Source organism: Poeciliopsis prolifica, unplaced genomic scaffold, assembly GCF_027474105.1.
Source record: "Poeciliopsis prolifica strain line A6 unplaced genomic scaffold, Auburn_PproV2 SCAFFOLD027, whole genome shotgun sequence".
Taxonomy (NCBI): Eukaryota; Metazoa; Chordata; class Actinopteri; order Cyprinodontiformes; family Poeciliidae; genus Poeciliopsis; species Poeciliopsis prolifica.
In genome coordinates this window covers 7,211,629-7,227,038 of record NW_026562402.1, presented here as the reverse complement: position 1 = coordinate 7,227,038, position 15,410 = coordinate 7,211,629, and the positions used below count along the sequence as shown (strand labels likewise).

At 37.8% G+C, this 15,410-nt stretch overlaps 1 protein-coding gene across 2 annotated transcripts in view; it reads right to left on the bottom strand.

The window, feature by feature from the left end:
- Window positions 1-15,410, bottom strand: part of sema3b (sema domain, immunoglobulin domain (Ig), short basic domain, secreted, (semaphorin) 3B) — a 95,179-nt gene that overhangs the window by 67,424 nt on the left and 12,345 nt on the right. Inside the window, exon 2 of one of the 2 annotated variants that reach the window (XM_055048720.1) lies at window positions 5,303-5,611. The gene's annotated coding sequence lies outside the window, so the exon portion shown is untranslated. Of the gene's footprint in view, window positions 1-5,302; window positions 5,710-15,410 lie in introns of those variants that run through there. The other variant, XM_055048719.1, reaches the window with a different exon arrangement.

Genomic DNA, 15,410 nt, shown 5'->3' with positions numbered 1-15,410 from the left:
ACCCTTTGAAGTATTGTTTTGGTAACACGGGGAAAAAGAACTTGTTTTAATAAAACATCCAGCTCATCCCAAATCTCCCTACATGGAGTAAATGTCCCTCCCAAACTTTAAAGTTGGTTTAGAGATTTTAAACCTATTGCTGAACTTTTACACTGTAGTTCAAATCCTACTTGCTCTCAAGTAAAAATCTGCATTTCTTAATATGGAGAACACTATTCAATCTGTTTGATTTAGCTAAACTGTCTTGTGTCGTACCTCAGGGATCTGATCTGGGTCCAACTCTCCTTTGGTTGGACGTATTCCTTCCTGGCCAAGTTATGAGTCGGTACAATGATATTTCTCAACTTGCTTATGCTGATGACATCCGCATATATCACTCGTTCAAAGCTTGTACATTTTAAAAAGGATCTTGTTTAGATATTTGCCTGACAGATATCAAGCACAGGTTAAACCACAACTTTCTTCTGTACAGCAAGAAGAAAACTGAATCTCTGATTATAGCTCCAGATATTAGAATCGCAGACATCAGAAAACATATCAGCTTTTTAGACTTTTTCTGTTTAATCAGATTTTAGACATTTGATTGTCCTTTTTGATAGTTGAATATCATTTGACCATCACTGCAAATAGTTGGTGCAACCTCAGAAACATCTCAAGACTTAGACTTCTGATGTCAAAAGCTGTACTTGAGGTAATTATCCACGTTTTTATCTTTTCATGTTCAGGTTTTTGAAACAATCTTAACCTGTTTAAATAAATCAGATTCGGATCATTTTCTGCCCATGAAAAATGCAAGACTTTTAACAGGCACCAGCAGTAGACGGCATATTGGTCCAGGCTTGGTTTCTCTTCATTTGTTGCCCATAAACTTAAGTTTTAATTTTAAGACCAAGGGTTTGGGATTTGTTGGTAACCCCACACACTTGGAGGAACTCAGTCCCACATTTCTTGCATCGTACTGAATCCACTGACCCTAAATGGGCTGCTGAAGACATTTTTGTACAGGAAAGCTTTTAGTTAATTAACTTGATGTTTTATTGTGTGCAATGTTTTATCTGAAAGCATTTTGTGATTTTTATCTGTGAAAATTGCTGTATAAATTAAATTTACTCAAGCAACACAAACATAATGTGTGTATGTGTTCCTTCTTGACTGAGAAGTTCTCCCCGCATAAAAAGCTTACACTTGAACATCAATCAGGAAATGGCCTACCATTTTATCTACTTGTTGCAACAAAGTGATTGATTGGAAAACTGCCTTTGCTGACCCAGGGCTCAACTCTATTGTTGCCCAACCAACCATCCATCCAGTGGGTTAGGCCATCCTCATGTGTCATATAACAACTTTTAGGCATGAGTCATTTATTTCCACAGTGCCTGCAGAAAAGTAATCAAGAAATTTGCAACTGGGTGGCTTCTTTGAAAATACTGCTTGCTTCACTGTCACAGGATATGACAAGAAAAAATTTATAATTTTGCACAGAGGAAATCACAAGGTAGTCAGGTAGGAACATAGCTTATGTAAACAATAAGAGCAGAAAATATGCCTCTTCAAACAATCGGTTGTACTTGATTTTCTTTAGTGGCTGAACGCATATGGACACCATTAAGGATTTTTACGGGGGACAAGTGAATAAATTTAAACCATGTTTAATTATCTTTCCACATCACAGTTGTGCAGTACTTTGTGTTGGTTAATAGCAACACAATACGCTGAAGTTTGTGGTTGAAATGCAACAAAATGTGAAGAGAGTTTAAGTGCTACTTTGCAAGACTATTTCTGTCAAATCTTTTTTAATGTCTTCTCTAAAAAAATACACTAATTATGCTGTTCATTAGCTAAGGCATCTAAGCATTTTCCTTTAAATCAAAAGGCTAGTAAAAGAAAACCAAAAACTGAATATTAAAAAAGAAGCTAATAAAACATTGATGTTAACAGCCTTTTGCTTTTTATTTTGAATGAGGGGATAACCTCCTCTGCAGTCTGTCCCCTCTGGCAATAGGTGAAAAAGTCAATATTTCAAGATAGTAGAGACATTCATTTAATATGTCAAACAAAGGAAAAGTGACACTGCATGCAAACATGCAAAAACAGACAACCAAGATAGAGCAATAGACTAGCAATGTCAGATTAGAAACTACCACATAACCTACATCTTCGAAGCTTTTCTGTGCTTGTTGTGCGCACATGCTAGCTGGTTTCTGCTGACTTGGTGGGCAATTTTCACCTGAGCAATGGGTTAAAGCAGGTCAATGTGCTTTTCTGCAGAGCCAGAGTTGAACTAGGGGTTAATGGGTTTTAAGGTGTGACAGCGGATCAGTCTATAGGTACTTTAACCGTAGAGTTAGCTTGGTGGTCGATTCATCACCAGGCAATCAGCAGACCCACCTTGAACCCAAAGGATTGTTGGGTTAAATAAATGTCCACTGTGCAGCTCTCCAGTGTAAAAGGATTGTGCAGAAAAGTGACCGCAGCATGTGACCATGTGGTACATGTGATAAACGTAATGTCTCGTTAGATATACCAAAGCTGTTTGTCCTGACCAAGACCTTGACCCAGCCACCAAAAATGTATTTCCCATATGCAAAGGGAGATATAGGGTAATACCTGGACCTATGAGTTTGTGTCGTTTACTCAAAACAAACATTTCACACTAGGCAGCTAAGCCATTATTTTCTTGTAAGTATCTCAAAAGGACAAAGTTTACTAAGATAAAATTACCTCATTAAAATGACCTCATTAGCATGTTGTGTTAGAAAAAAAAGATAAAGCTAATGTTTCGAAGGACACAGGACACAATTATTTATCTGCACTTATCATCTTGGCTTGTAATAAGCTTCTACCAAAAAGTTTAAAAGGACAAGACTGAGCCATGTCTGACATTTCTGGCATCCCCATTAGATTCTCAGCCAATAATGAGGAACATTTCCTTATAAACTAGAGCCGTGCCTACCTAACCACTTGCTACTTTTACCCAATAATTGATGGATACCATGGTGAGGAGAACTTACTGATATAAAATGAGCAGCAGACTGGAAAAGAAAGGGGATTTAAATGACTAGATTTGATGTATAGAGAAATGATCTTAAGGTTTCAGAAATTGCTCATATACTCGGATTTTTCACTCAAAACTATATCAAGTTTACAGAAAATGGTAAGAAAAAGAAAAATATCAGTGAGCAGCACTTGTGGGGACAAAGAGGCATTTTGATGTCAGGGAAAATTAGATTGCTTCAAGATGATAGTAAGACAACAGTATCTTAAACAACAACTTGTTAGAATCAAAGTTAGTGGAACAGAACAAATCTTGAAACAATAGGCGCCTATTTTGTGCCTCTTATGTCAGATAGTAACAGAAACTGAAGCTACAATTCTCACAATCTCACTGAAGTTAGTTTAGAAAGCATTCTGCCTCCTTTATCGAGTCTCGATTTCAGCTACAACATTCAGAGTGGATCTGTCCAGAGACTTACACTGACTGTGTCCGAATTATGATGTGGGAGGTAATTTTGGTCCCTTACAGCCCCTTTGTACCAACGCTGCACTGTTTAAATGTGCCTCATCTAACCTGAGTATTGTTGCTTTTAAGACCACAGAGTATCCATTGTCCAATGATTACTTCCAGCAAAGTATTGCATCTTGTCACAAAGCTCAAATCATCAACAATTAATTTCTTGAAAATAATTTCATGGTGCCGCAATGGCTCCAAAGCACTGGAGATGGAGATTTGTCAATATAGATCAAAAATGTCTGATGAATGTTTCTGACTCCTTGTTGAGTTTTTAAGAATTAAAGCATATCTGAAGGGAAACCTGGCTCCAGCCCGGACCCTGCAAGGTGTACCTCATAGTTTTTTTTTTTTTTTTATCAAAGAGACATTATGTGTAGAAATCTGAGAAACCTACATCATGTAAATAAGCACCTGAAAAGTGAAACGCAGATAAAAAAAATAAAATAAAATAAATGCTCCACTATTGATCTAGGGAGCATTTTTTCAGTTGAAATGTTCGTGGAATAAATCTTGTGGCGTCTTGTCTGTTCCCTCCACAGACTCAGAGACACGTCAAACCAGTCACACTGCCGTGTCGCTGTGGCAATGTTTTTCAAAAGGGAAATCAGCAAATGACAGCATAATAGCATTTTGTGAAAACTTGACAATGTTTTGGAGTTGTTCTTTATAGAAGGATTTTTTTTTCTGTGGATTAAAAGCATTGTAAACAGCAGAACCGAAAAGTATTTCATTTAAGTAACTTTGACAGTTTCTTTTTAGACCCATGCAAGGGTTAATGTTTAGGCACCAATGTATGGTAATAGAGGGGTTAGTGTGCAAAATGCATTTGGTGGAGAGGGGGGCTGCTGTATGACTGACAAAGCGCACACGTGTAAGCCAAAAACCCACTCCCTTGCACACAAAACAAGAGGATGCTTAGTGACAAGAAATAACAAAAAGCATGGTATCACACAAAAGGCAGAACAGACAGAAAGTCTTTATATAGGTACGTGAATAGCGAAAGAAAAGATGGTGAAGATGAAAAGAGGAGGCAGGAGTGGGACGGCAGAGGAGCGCAGTGTGGCATGGGATAAGCCACTGCTGTTTGTAAGACTGGAGAAAATGCAGAAGTAATGAGACTGGGGGAAAAAACAGAATCCATTAGGATGGGGGTAAGGATAAAGGAAAAAAGGGGTGAAACACAGTCCTGGCAGGTGTAAAAAGACAAACAATGAAGACATGTTTGATATTAAACAGTCAACACTGCAAAAATGTGCTATTGTTTAACCAGGCCAAGAGAAGAAACTTACATAAAAGTCCTATAAGACCATATGATATAATGTTAGCATTGCATGTAACAAAAGCAACTGAAAACTGCTTGCAAAAGTAATAAAAACTGCCTCTGAATCATTCACTTCCACTGGCAGAAGCAAACAAGACATCCCAGCCACATGTTCGCTGCAAGCATGGAAACTATTTTCCATCCTTAATTTATCCTCAGGTATTTCCCTGAATATGAAATCAACATGAGCAACAACAAACACAAACACAAGGAGTATTCCAAAGTAGAGTTTGTCCCTTTAAAGATGAATCCTCTTGCACATTTCCAGCAATAATTATAATCCATTAGAGCGTACACCTGAACAGGATATTCCCAGCATCAACACACTGTGGCTTTAACTCAGAGCTATAAATGATTTGTTTAAAAATAGAGAGAGCATATCTATAAATATCTCTCTCTGAGTCAAAATAATCCTAAAGGAAAAAGGATGTGGGAGCTTCATGGATTATGTAATTAAATCCCATTCTCACCTTCATCAGTGGCTTCCCTCTGCCTGGGTCCCGTTTCAGTCCTCAGCCCCTCTGAACCACTTTCCCCTGAGCAGGTGCCATCATGGTCAAATAGTCCACAGAAAATAGCTGTTATTTAGTTTCTTTTCCTGAGCTTTTTTTTCTGTTTCACTCCTTCTCTGAGCCTTGTAGAGATTTGTATCACAGCCGTATTTATGTGTGCTTGCTCACAACTACCAAAGGTCCTGGAATCCCCGGGTCCTGCGCTACAGAGCGAGTATGGCTGAGCTCTTTCTCCGTCTCTTCTGCTGCACTCCTTTCCCTCCCATCCTGGCAGAGAGGAGGGGAAGACACTCAGGGGGTGGGACAGAAGACAGAAGCTGCTTTTAGAAAAACTCTTTCTTTATCTGCTCTTCCTCCTCTCCATGCTCCTTTTTCTCCCTGTGTGTCTCTTTTGCCTCAACTTTTACGCTCTGTCTTTTGGCTTGCCCTCTGTGACCGATACTCTTTCACTGTTTAGCAAGGCGTGAAAGCAAAGCCCTGTGTCTTGTGTACACACACACACACACACACACACGCACACACCCACACACACCTACACACACACACACCCACATACACACACTCGTCTCTTTCCTTCAGTGCCACTCCCTCTACCACGGTCCAGAGGTGAAGTATCTTCGTAATTTTATGGAACATTCTTGTTCCATAAAATTGTATACATCTCCAAGACGGGCCCTGGTTAAATGAAGGTCAAATAAACAAGATCATCTTGTCTGTCTCCCAGGATTAGAAATACTTTGACCCTGTTGAATGTCACATGTCTCAAACTGATTTCATTTTTCTTATGTCAACCTTATCTTAATTTTATCTTATTTGTTTTTCTTCAGTTAAGAAATTATGATTTTTTTATTTATTTTTTTATTTTTTTGCTGAACTTGCTTATCTGAAGGGACAGATATAACAATATGACCCCAAGCAGAGCAGTCAGTTTTTTTTTCCAGCAACATGTCTCTAGATTAAATTGAAAAAGGAACGTATATTTACAGTAGTTAATTATGTACTATGAGAAAAAAAAACAATGTGCTGATTTTGGCTGCAAGATCAAGACTACCTTAATGTAATATTACATGTAACATGAACATTTTGAAGTAAAAAAATACAACTCCAGGATTTTTATTACATAATTTATGACACACTTGCACACAATAATAGTCTGAAGAGTTGTTTCATTTAAAATGAAATCAATAAATATTGTTATGGATAAATAACTTCTAAATACTCCATCAAATATAAACAAAAGAAAGAAAATATAAACAAAATATGTTTTAATGCGAAGCTTATTTCGTCAATCACAGTTCAAAAATTTTTTTTCAACATTTCTTAATTTACTTCAGGACTTATTTATACATTTAGTTTATTGTTTATTTGTTTCATAGTGACTTAATTTGTAAAGCTTCATGCACTTTAATTTTTAAACTCTTTTTTAATGTCTTTCTACTTAATGTTCTGATATTCAAATGAAGGCCTGGAGTTTTCTCTGTCGGGCGGCTCTGGCCAGAGTGCAGTGACCTGAGAGAAAACGGATTTCAGCGCATCGACAAGAGGGCGAAACGTGTGAGTTATTAGCACTTTAAGTGACGTGCCAGGACAATGAAAGACGCAGAATGTCTTTGGGGAGCAGGAACTGGTCTCCTTTTAATCAAAAGCTCTTCACAACCTGCTCAAATAAACGCAACCCAGTGGAGGCAATGCCAACCTCAGAAAAGCCACGCATTTCAAAATAAGAGCACGACCATAGCTTAACTCCCTCACAACGGAAAGCAAGTTGTGCCGACGCAGGGGAACCAAATTCTGTTTGGGATGACTACTGTAAAATAGAATCGGATGTTAAATCATGTTGTAACAATCCTTAGCGTATCACCTCAGGCTTCTCCAATGTCCTCCATATTGGCTGCTAAACAATTTGTCATCCTGACCCAGTTGGTTCAGGCTATGATGCTAGTTGGTCCAAACAGCGCTCACGGGGAGGAACACTTGGTTGGACTGTTCATTAAGGTTTAAGACTAGTTTGCGTGAAGCAGATGTGAGCTCCCTCCCCCAAGCACAGCCCTCTGACCAGACTCTGTCCACAGGGAAAACTCTGTCCCCTCATTTGAATATGCAAACAGGAAATAAAGACAGTCTCAAATAAAAGTTAAAAGTGAAAACAAAAAGTCCCTAAAATACGTGTCACAACATAAAAAAGCATTATAAAATAAATAAGGAAATAAATGCATAAATATGTCCTAAAATAAATACGTAAATAAACAGCCAAACAGCTCTCCATATATTAGAGACATTAGAAACTTCCTTTTTTTCAAAGTGTTATCAAAACATCCATGTCTTTTGCTTTTTTGCATGAATATTGTTCATTTGAGTTAATTTGAAATGTTTTGTAATACACCATGTTTTCTCGCCTTGACGTTGACATTGGTATTCATCATGTTTCACATTCCGATCAACCTTGTTTTATATCGACACACTGTTTTACAAATGTTCACACTTGGTTTGTTATTGAACCTTGAGTTCCTATCAAAAGTGTCTATAAAGTCTCAGACTCAACGCAATTCAGCAAACGTCTTGGATGGAGTAAAGGCAAACGTTGTTTATGCTCTGACTTCGAGGAACGCTTGGGAGGAACTCATCCGGGTGCAGAGTCCACCTCCACAGAGTAACCAGTTGGAGATTGTGGTTGTGAACGCCTCAGCCAGTCTTTTCCCTTTAGTGTCTGTGACAAAGCAAAACAATCATCTCCTAGAAGTCTTCCTCAGTGATTCCCACTTATCAGAATCTTTTTAAAAGTTTCTGCCCAATTGGACATTTGGCCTTGCTACGGACTTCACCAAGGCTGGGCTTATATTTGTTGCTTTTAGCAGAAGCTGTTTGTTTTGAAGTTGTGTTTCACACATTGCCACTCTTTTCTATTACTAGATCTTACTACAGGCTGCACAGCGGGGCAGCTGTTCTGTTTCCTCATAGCAAGAGAGTTTTGGGTTAAAAATTCTGCTATTTTTTATACTCTCTTGTGCTCTTGTGGTGGCTTTCTACCACATTACAGTTAACAATTAAGCCAAGTATGTTGACTGGCATTAGAACTTTTTACTGCAGTCAAAAAAACCTCCATGGCATCTGGTGATTGTGCTGTAATCCAAAGATGCTCCTAGTCTAGCGAGCCCAACCCAAAAATGGTTTCAAGCACGACTACGCAGCATTAAGCAGTGATTCATCGAGATGTTTAGCCCACGCTTCCATTCTCCCTGTCATGTTTTAAGACTCTGCCACTCCTTTTCCTGCTGGCTGGTTTTTACTTGACCTGATGATGTCTTGTTGTTCCCTCTTGTTTCCCTATCGATTCGAATTTCCTGTTACAGTCATACTGTTGCTCCTCTACTAGCATGATTTTTCCCATATTTTGATATTTTAAGGTGTTGCCAACTGGATTTTTGATGCTCTAATTGGCAAAGCTAGCCCCAACAATGCAGCCAAAGTAAATATTTTTTGCCTTCAGCGTTGATTTTTATGATCAATACGCTGAATAACAAGTGTGGTAATGCTAGTGCCTGCAATCAAAAATGGGAGGAAATAGACAAAAATGTTATAATGCCATAAGTTATTTTACATTTATTTGGTTCCTTGTTGAAAACATTTGATGTTGAAAACATTTGATGAATTATTACAAACCTCATTTCTCAGTGTAACATCTTTGTGTTTTTCTGTTGTTTTTTTCCAACTTTTTGAAAATATCTTAACTCTCAGCATGATGATGAAGTAATTTTGGTCTGTGGCTTACACATTTCGGCAGCGATTGGATTTTTAAATGTCAAGACAGTTTTTTGACATACTTTATTATGTACTATGATGATTTGCAATACAGAAAACCCTGCTATAATGATACAAAAGGAAAATGCCACCACTGTTCAAACCTGAACCTGAAGGGACAAATTCATGTAGAATATGAACAAAATGAGAAGTAATGGTGGGAGGTGGAATGTGATGAGCACACAGTCACCCAATTGTGCGATCTTGCAATGTGGACAATCTGATTGTCACTTGGAGCTTCACACCCATGCAGATACACAATCAAAGTTCAGGCCATTATGTGCACATAAACAAATTCTTCTTAATCTAAACGCCAATGTAGTTCACACTTATTAATGTATAAGACACACACAAGCACACAGTGTGCCGCCTGTCTGGCGTCAAACTGGCACCATTGAGACAACCATCTCTAGAGACTGAGGAGGGAGCCAATCACAGCTGCCTGTCAGCAGCTTTTATTATCACCCACGCAAACACACACACAAAACACACAGTGGAGTCATGCACTGGTGTTTATACCAGTGCATGTGTGCAGTCGAATGTAAATATTTCTTCTGTCTAACAAAACTAATTAGAAAATCTAAAAGGAAATCTAAATTAGATTAGTTTATGTCATTTTAAAGTTGGATTAAAGTGACAAGTATTAGGAATTATAACAGCTTTGTTGTAGCGCATGTGAGTTATTGTGTATTTTCTGCCGCATTCTGATTTATTCAGCAGTAAAATATTAACATGGAGTTAATTTCTGCAACAAAGTTCCCTGCAAGGTCTTGTTTTGACTTAACCAAGTATAGATGTGATAGTTATATTGAATACATATACAAACATGTGATGTTTTATTAATCACAAAATCAGTTTTGTGTTTTTCTTTTTCTATAATTCACTCAGTGATTTATATTTTAAAAATGCAATTTTATATTACTCAGCTTATTAAAAAATGCATTACCCCAGCTAAACAGGATATAAAGTAAAAATTTTAATGAATTAAATTAGAAAACAGATGAGTTTTGAAATACATTCACTTGGCCGTATGCTTGACATCAGTTTTTGGCAGAAAGGACCTTTATGCCTCGTTTCCACAAAGCAGTACAGCACGAGTCGATGCAGTTCGGCTCGCTAGTTTATGGTCCGGCATATTCAGAGTGTTTCCATACCCTGTTGGACTCTTGGTGGGGTTAAATGTAAACACCTAATGCACGTCATACTTGTACAATGACAGGCATTAGCATGAAGACACACACAGTACGTCTCGTACTCGTTGAAAACTGTGATGTTTTTCCATCCTCCAGTCAATGAACTGTGTTGCACCACACCCGTAGTTTCACTTTAACCGTACTGCACCATTGTCCCATGAACATACAACAGAAGAGAACCAGGAATGGTGCGATGTGGGTCGGTGGTATGGCTGTTTTTATAATGTAAACGGACAAAATGGCACATTGAAACACACTAACCCATGTCACCCTGTTCAGTAGAAACGAGGTATCAAAGAGGAGCGGCGCTCAGTGAAGCAGTATTTAAAGCATCGTTTTATATAAACCTTAAATACATTGTAAATTGTACACTTTAATTTAAATCAGAACCTTTTGAATAAAAATAAAGATGGTTCCTTAACATTCTTTCAAACATTTGAACATCATTGCGGTGATATCTCCTCAAGTCTTCAAGTCAAAAGACTTGAGGCAAACTCAAGTCTTTTGTGTTTGCCTCTGTGCTTCACTACAAGGTTTATTTTGTTTTTACTTGTGCCTCAAATGAAACAAGGAAGACTGGAGCACAATTCCTACTTCCTCCACAGTGACATAAAATACTTAGTGCCAGAAAGCCCAAAAGATTGAAGGCAGTTCCTGCCACAAAGAGTGAAACAATCAACTATTGGGTTTAGTTGGTAATTACTTTCCCGCTTAGAATAATTTAAGTTTGGATAGCTGCATGTAAAAGTTGACAATTTGATTATGTGAAACATTCAAGTTTAATCAAAGCATACAAACAGAATAAACTTATAAAGTGGAGAGTAGTCCAGGTATAACTGGGAAAAATAGTCAAAACCGTGCTTTAAGCCAGCAAAACAAAATGATATGTGTGAAAAGGTATGCTGTCTTTTTTCATCCTTTTTGGCTCACTTGTTTACAAAGTTACAACAATCTATGAACAGATGGGGTTTTAAATGTATACTCTTTGGAGAACATTTCTAAATTCACGGTTTTTAACTTCATCTAGCGAGCGTACAAGAGGTGCAAAGCAGAAAGAAAAACTTTGCTTGTTAAAATGTGTGTGTTAGTGTGGTGAGAAGTCATTTTTCATTCTTTTTATTTGTTCATACAAACTATCTTTACTTACACCCTCTGTACTTAATTTTTTTTACTAGCCAGTGAACACTTTCATTGTCCACACTTCTGAAAGGGTTTAATCACAAACTGATAACAGACACCTGACGTAAAAGATGATAAGCCTCAGAGCAAAACAGGCTCTGATGTCACAAACCGGACATGAGCATGTGAAAACTGTCACGCCACGGCAAAAACATCAACACCTACACAACCGAGCCACAAATTGTTTTCCATTGCAACAAAAGAAGTATCCACCCCCAAACCCATGTGCACTCTAATGCACCCATTCGCTCACTTTCTTTCTTTTTTCTTTTTACCCCCCTCTGATAGCTCACAAGGGCTTGAATCATTTTTTATTGTCAGTGCCTTTTGAATTTTTGTGGCTGATCATTTATTTATCAGTTATCGATCGGCTTCTTCGAACCAGCACATCCTGCCATACATATTAACCGTCTCTTTTCCTCCCCTCTAAAACTGGGAGAAATGTGCAAAGCAGAGAAAATTCTCTCCTTGTCTTCTTGTTTTGTCTTTCTCTCTTATCTCACACTCCCTCAAACGCATTTGACCTTGTTGTCTCTTTTTTCTGTCACAGCTAACCTTTGCTCTCTTTGTGGTGTTCCTTTCATATTCTTGCGTCCTTATCTAAAATTACCTTCTCCCCTCTAAACCCATCTTTCCATCAGCCCCAATTTTCTCTCCTTACCCTTCTCTGCACCTTACCCCTCAATTCCTCTTTCTTTAATCATTTTTGCTTTATATTCTGACTTCATCTGCCCCTTCATGCTTCCCTTCTCTGGTTTATCCTTCCCCCTCTGCTTCACTACCTCCTGAATCCCCCATGGTCGCCACTTCTCTCCTAGTTGCTCTTATTCCATTTTCTCGATCTATCCCCATTTAACTCAGAAACTCCATCATTTAGGTCTTTTTCTCTGCAAAGTCGACAGAAACAAATCTATGCATCTGCATTTTCCACATTCGCCCGTCCAACACAACCTTCCCTCCCGCTACCCTGACGTCTCTCTGTTTGTTCAAGGCCTTTTCTAACAAGGCCGGTCTCCTCCCAGATCTCGCTAGGCTATTGTCAATACTGAGGTCTGGATGCACACACACATGCAACAGAGCACACAGAGTTATGTGCAAGCACGGACACAAACACACAGACCAATTAACATGCATTCAAAAAGTACGCCTGGCTCTCAATAGAAGTCCCCACCTCTTCTTTCCTTTGCCCTGTCCTTTTTATGTTCCAGTCTAGCCTTTAACACACGCACACACACACACACGCACACACACATAGAGAAAAGTGCCAGGTTCACCAGGTGTCTAGCACTAAACTTTTTTCCAGCCTGTAGTGACTGAGGTAGACTGGCAACATATTCCCTTCTTTGAGAAGCAAAGAGGTTTTTCAAGGAGCACCTCCTCCATTCACCGTAGCTTTGTATTTTATTTTTTTGTATTTTGTGTGTTCATTTATGGCCAGAACATTTTTAAAGTTCTATCTATGCATTGCCATTTCTTGGCTTCAGGCTTTTTTGTACATTTTAGTACTTTCACAACTGACTGTCATTTTATTTTTATATGTATTAATACAATATTTTACATGTATAATGTCAATGGAAGTACAACTGCTCTAATCCTGCATGCAATTTAACATAGTTGTAAAATATTTCTTGAAAAATTCATACGACAGTTTATTTCCATCAATTGTGGGACTGATCCACTCTTGGGCCTGAGAAGAGAAATATAAAGGCCCAAATATGAGAAATGTAGATGCCTGATTAAGCATTATTAACTCAGAGAGATTTATTGTCGGTAGGTGTTATTTACTGGACAACTTTATGGTAGAATATGAACATAGGAAATCGCTTTAATTTGTTGGATCTCAAAGCAAGTTTGTGCCGTCGCCCTGGTGTCTACAAAATTATGCCTTATTGATACGAAACATGCCAGAGGGATCAAATGACAAGCCAATCCACGACTGTAGACGGGGTCCAAGTGTTCACAGGCACATTCTAGCAGCTGCACACACTGAACAAGTTTAGCCTTTTTGTATTTCTTAGCATTTATGTAAGCAGTAACGATTTAGTGAGTCCAAGTGAGATGTTTAGATGAGCCATTTTAACAAAAGCATTTCTTTCTGTTCGTCTGAAAGAATCTGATCATGTTAAAGGAATCTGTGACATTTCCCTCCAGACATTTATGATACAAAGCAGAACAATATTTTCTCACCCATGTCTTTTACTCTGTGTCATCAATAGTTGCAGTAGGTGTTACTGCAGGCTTTTGACTATTGGATTTGACTGAGTAATTTTTAAGAACTTGATTTTGCAGAGTTCCTGAAATAATCTTGTGAGAATATCTTGACACGCTAATTAAAGAAAAATATTCTTAAGCTGAAGTAAACTGTTAATGTTATTTAAAAAAAAATATGTTTTAACATAATTATTAAAGCTGTCATTATATTGAGACAATCTGATATGAGACAGAATCTGAGAAAAAAAAAACAATCAAGCTTTTCCACCTCCTCCTGGGAGGAGGAACAGACTATCTGCCTCATATTAAAATGACAGTGGCAATTTTAATAAATATGTAAAGAAAAACAAAAAAACGTTTTTTTATTTTTTACAAATGACATTTTGCAGCTCAACTATTCCCTCTCTAGTTTTAAGTATTTATTGTGTAGGCATAAACTGATTCCTCTACTTTCTGTCAAGTCTGCTCTCATAGCAGCTCTACCGTTCATATAAATATTTCACATCCAAAAGTTAAAAAGGCATGTAACTTCACACTTCACAGACCCCGGTGAATCCATCACTCCTTGCCTCTGACACAAACAAACACACACTGAATTTAGAAACTCACGTATTTGTAGTTAAATTACAGCATAAAAAAAGCCCACATATTTTACAAAGAGCAGAACTCATCTAATAAAAGCACCAAATGTGTGGTATAGCTTCACACACAAGCTTGCATTGAAGCACACAAAGAGTTCAGGCTCTAGACTGGCCAGGGAGAGGTGAAGGCAGAAACACATACCTTCTCAATGATTTATGTTATGAGGATGAAAAGAGAAGAGCTGATAAATTCTGCTCCCAAAAAAACATTCCTACAGCTTCTTGCTTGACCAAAAACAGATACAGCAGAGGGTCTGATGTGTATCGATGTTAAAGTCTGAAACAGCCTGTGCACCAACATAATTCTGCAATGTGACAGAACAAAGAACCAGGAATACTTGAGAACAGCATTTTCTGGTTTGGATGTTTAAAATGTAATGATCTACAGATATTAAGATGCATAAGAAGTGTTACAATGTTCTCAGTAAAAACAAAAATCTGCTGTACAAACTATTTATTTTAATACAAGAAACTTAGGATTATCTGAACAGTCTGTGCCACCTGAGATCTTTCTAACTTGCCCACACTGGTGTATTTGCATTTTGTTTCAATGACGACCATTGCTTTCTAACTAACAGTCTATGCATTTCACACTCCAGCACACACACAATTTTGACACCAGCTGAGCTTGCCACAATTGTTTTTTGTATGTTTTACCACAAGACTGCTGCAGGCCTTGCAGGCCTTATCGCATCTGTGCACCACTGTTGCAGCATTTATACAGTTCTTACTTGATTTTCTGTGATTTCTATTATGATAAATGTAAGGAGTTGTGACAGATGGTATTCCTCTCCTTAGAGGAATAACAAAAAGTTTCAAACCTTTTGTTATTATAGATACCTTTTTTTATAAAGTTATAAAACAAATTATTAAAAAGAAAAGTGATGAGATGATGGTCTATTTGTCTATATGTCTCATTGTCAAATCACACATTTTTAATTCTAGTAATTGCTAATGATTTTCTGCCAAGTGTCACACAGCAACTATGCATGAGATGAAAGCTTCAGGATAAAACATCAACCACTGGGTCAACAATCACTTTAT